The sequence below is a fragment of the Salminus brasiliensis genome, chromosome 19 (assembly GCF_030463535.1).
Source record: "Salminus brasiliensis chromosome 19, fSalBra1.hap2, whole genome shotgun sequence".
In the NCBI taxonomy this organism is placed as follows: domain Eukaryota; kingdom Metazoa; phylum Chordata; class Actinopteri; order Characiformes; family Bryconidae; genus Salminus; species Salminus brasiliensis.
Genome location: NC_132896.1, coordinates 292357 through 297356, shown reverse-complemented (window position 1 = coordinate 297356; position 5000 = coordinate 292357). Strand labels below are relative to the sequence as shown.

General features: G+C 38.5%; 1 protein-coding gene across 1 annotated transcript in view; it reads left to right on the top strand.

The window, feature by feature from the left end:
• sntb2 (syntrophin, beta 2) overlaps window positions 1–1029 on the top strand; it is a 26475-nt gene extending 25446 nt beyond the window's left edge. Inside the window, 1 exon segment of the mRNA XM_072663143.1 lies at window positions 1–1029. This exon segment is cut by the window's left edge and continues 2043 nt beyond it. The gene's annotated coding sequence lies outside the window, so the exon portion shown is untranslated.
• Window positions 1030–5000: the final 3971 nt, after the last annotated feature.

Here is a 5000-nt window from a genome sequence, read left to right as displayed (position 1 = left end):
GAGCGCCCCCTTCTGTTTATGTTGAAATTGTAGGAGGTGAAATTGGAGGTGTTACTGGGTGTACAGCTTAGTGTGTGGTCAAATCTGATCCGATCCAATCAGGTTTCTGGTCACATTAACACCAGTGTAAAGGGGAGGGGCCATTAACAGAGAGAGAAACAGAAATACACTTCATTCCTACAGAGCTACAGTCACTTTCACACTCCCAGCCAGCAGGTGGCGCTCTCCTCTTACGGTCACACCTCTGTAAGAGTGCTGCTGGGTGTTTCCAGTTTCAGTGGCCTTACGACTCTCTGGTGATTCTGATCACATCAGTCTCCCAGGAGTGCTTTTACAGACGTCTGTGAACAGAGAGAGGAGGCGCTGAGGAGGTGCTGAGGAGGTGCTAACTGGATGGTTATGAGTGGGTGAGTTGGAGAAACAGCGCCTGCTGGTGGTGGAGCTGTGAAGTTGTGGGTGTGAGAGTAAGTGCTGGACTGAATCAGAATTCCCCCCTCTGCCCCCCTCTCAGCAGCGGTGTGTGTGTGTGTGTGAGTGTGAGTGAGTGTGTGAGTGTGAGTGTGTGTGCATATGTGTGTCTTTGTGTGTCTCTGTGTGTGTATGTGTGTGTGTGTGTGCATATGTGTGTCTGTGTGTATGTGTGTGTGTGTGTGAGTGTGTGTGCATATGTGTGTGTATGTGTGTGTGTGTGTGTGTGTGTGTGTTAAAGGTAAAGTGTGAACTCATGCTTGGACTTTGAATGTACCCCCCCACACACACACACACACACACACACACACACTCTAGGGACCCAGAGACTCGCGGTCCGTTATCAGCTGTCTGTTGTTGGTATTAATGTATCAGTGTTTATCGAGAACTTTTAGGTTAAAGGTTTTTTGCACCAAAGTTTTGTACTGGCGGCAGCTTCGCGTTTCACAATCCTGTTTAGAGAAGATCAGACTAGTCTAATAACCGCTGCTGCTCTCAGATACGCAACACTGCTCTGATAAAGCCTGTCCTGTACTGTGGAAATAAAACCTACCACTCTCACGCCTGCCCGACTCTCTCTTTCCATACAGATCACACTTACCTTGCTGTCTTAATGCAGAGTGTGTGTGTCCTCTGTCCACCTGCACCGGGTCCAGATCCTCATACAGAACACAGGGCAGGACAGAGCTCACGTCATCATCAGTGACACTTCCTGTGTATATACAGTGTCAGTATATAACTGTATTGCATTATAACTATATAATACACAGTGTTACATCATAACAGTACTGCATCCTGTTATAACAGTCCTATATCAGGACTGTGTTCTATTGTAACCATCTACAATGGGACTGCGTTCTATTATAACAGTCTATATCAGTACTGTGTTCTATTATAACCATCTACAATGGGACTGCGTTCTATTATAACAGTCTATATCAGGACTGTGTTCTATTATAACCATCTACAATGGGACTGCATTCTATTATAACAGTCTATAACAGTACTGTGTTCTATTATAACCATCTACAATGGGACTGCGTTCTATTATAACAGTCTATATCAGGACTGTGTTCTATTATAACCATCTACAATGGGACTTGCGTTCTATTATAACAGTCTATATCAGGACTGTGTTCTATTATAACCATCTACAATGGGACTGCGTTCTATTATAACAGTCTATAACAGTACTGTGTTCTATTATAACCATCTACAATGGACTGCGTTCTATTATAACAGTCTATATCAGGACTGTGTTCTATTATAACCATCTACAATGGGACTGCGTTCTATTATAACAGTCTATAACAGTACTGTGTTCTATTATAACCATCTACAATGGGACTGCGTTCTATTATAACAGTCTATATCAGGACTGTGTTCTATTATAACCATCTACAATGGGACTGCGTTCTATTATAACAGTCTATAACAGTACTGTGTTCTATTATAACCATCTACAATGGGACTGCGTTCTATTATAACAGTCTATAACAGTACTGTGTCCTATTATAACCGTCTAAAACGGGACTGCGTTCTATTATAACAGGACTGTGTCCTATTATAACCGTCTAAAACGGGACTGCGTTCTATTATAACAGGACTGTGTCCTATTATAGGAGTCTATAACGGAACGGCGTCCTATTATAACAGTCTATTATGGGACTGTGCCTTATATAACAGTTTATAACAGGACTGTGTTCTATTATAACAGTACTGTGTCCTATTATAACCGTCTAAAACGGGACTGCGTTCTATTATAACAGGACTGTGTCCTATTATAGGAGTCTATAACGGAACAGCGTCCTATTATAACAGTCTATTATGGGACTGTGCCTTATTATAACAGTTTATAACAGGACTGTGTTCTATTATAACAGTCTATAACAGTACTGTGTCCTATTATAACCGTCTAAAACGGTACTGCGTTCTATTATAACAGGACTGTGTCCTATTATAGGAGTCTATAACGGAACGGCGTCCTATTATAACAGTCTATTATGGGACTGTGCCTTATTATAACAGTTTATAACAGGACTGTGTTCTATTATAACAGTACTGTGTCCTATTATAACCGTCTAAAACGGGACTGCGTTCTATTATAACAGGACTGTGTCCTATTATAGGAGTCTATAACGGAACAGTGTCCTATTATAACAGTCTATTATGGGACTGTGCCTTATTATAACAGTTTATAACAGGACTGTGTTCTATTATAACAGTACTGTGTCCTATTATAACCATCTAAAACGGTACTGCATTCTATTATAACAGGACTGTGTCCTATTATAGGAGTCTATAACGGAACAGCGTCCTATTATAACAGTCTATTATGGGACTGTGCCTTATTATAACAGTTTATAACAGGACTGTGTTCTATTATAACAGTACTGTGTCCTATTATAACCGTCTAAAACGGGACTGCGTTCTATTATAACAGGACTGTGTCCTATTATAGGAGTCTATAACGGAACGGCGTCCTATTATAACAGTCTGTTATGGGACTGTGCCTTATTATAACAGTTTATAACAGGACTGTGTTTTATTATAACAGTTTATAACAGGACTGTGTTCTATTATAACAGTCTATAACGGGACTGTGTTTTATTATAACAGTTTATAACAGGACTGTGTTCTATTATAACAGGACTGTGTCCCATTATAGGAGTCTATAACGGAACGGCGTCCTATTATAACAGTCTATTATGGGACTGTGCCTTATAACAGTTTATAACAGGACTGTGTTTTATTATAACAGTTTATAACAGGACTGTGTTCTATTATAACAGTCTATAACGGGACTGTGTTTTATTATAACAGTTTATAACAGGACTGTGTTCTATTATAACAGTTTATAACAGGACTGTGTTCTATTATAACAGGACTGTGTCCTATTATAGGAGTCTATAACGGAACAGCGTCCTATTATAACAGTCTATTATGGGACTGTGCCTTATTATAACAGTTTATAACAGGACTGTGTTCTATTATAACAGTCTATAACAGTACTGTGTCCTATTATAACCGTCTAAAACGGTACTGCGTTCTATTATAACAGGACTGTGTCCTATTATAGGAGTCTATAACGGAACGGCGTCCTATTATAACAGTCTATTATGGGACTGTGCCTTATTATAACAGTTTATAACAGGACTGTGTTCTATTATAACAGTACTGTGTCCTATTATAACCGTCTAAAACGGGACTGCGTTCTATTATAACAGGACTGTGTCCTATTATAGGAGTCTATAACGGAACAGTGTCCTATTATAACAGTCTATTATGGGACTGTGCCTTATTATAACAGTTTATAACAGGACTGTGTTCTATTATAACAGTACTGTGTCCTATTATAACCATCTAAAACGGTACTGCATTCTATTATAACAGGACTGTGTCCTATTATAGGAGTCTATAACGGAACAGCGTCCTATTATAACAGTCTATTATGGGACTGTGCCTTATTATAACAGTTTATAACAGGACTGTGTTCTATTATAACAGTACTGTGTCCTATTATAACCGTCTAAAACGGGACTGCGTTCTATTATAACAGGACTGTGTCCTATTATAGGAGTCTATAACGGAACAGCGTCCTATTATAACAGTCTATTATGGGACTGTGCCTTATTATAACAGTTTATAACAGGACTGTGTTCTATTATAACAGTACTGTGTCCTATTATAACCGTCTAAAACGGGACTGCGTTCTATTATAACAGGACTGTGTCCTATTATAGGAGTCTATAACGGAACGGCGTCCTATTATAACAGTCTGTTATGGGACTGTGCCTTATTATAACAGTTTATAACAGGACTGTGTTTTATTATAACAGTTTATAACAGGACTGTGTTCTATTATAACAGTCTATAACGGGACTGTGTTTTATTATAACAGTTTATAACAGGACTGTGTTCTATTATAACAGGACTGTGTCCCATTATAGGAGTCTATAACGGAACGGCGTCCTATTATAACAGTCTATTATGGGACTGTGCCTTATAACAGTTTATAACAGGACTGTGTTTTATTATAACAGTTTATAACAGGACTGTGTTCTATTATAACAGTCTATAACGGGACTGTGTTTTATTATAACAGTTTATAACAGGACTGTGTTCTATTATAACAGTTTATAACAGGACTGTGTTCTATTATAACAGTACTGTGTCCTATTATAACCGTCTAAAACGGTACTGCATTCTATTATAACAGGACTGTGTCCTATTATAGGAGTCTATAACGGAACGGCGTCCTATTATAACAGTCTATTATGGGACTGTGCCTTATTATAACAGTTTATAACAGGACTGTGTTCTATTATAACAGTACTGTGTCCTATTATAACCGTCTAAAACGGGACTGCGTTCTATTATAACAGGACTGTGTCCTATTATAGGAGTCTATAACGGAACGGCGTCCTATTATAACAGTCTATTATGGGACTGTGCCTTATTATAACAGTTTATAACAGGACTGTGTTCTATTATAACAGTCTATTATGGGACTGTGCCTTATTATAACAGTT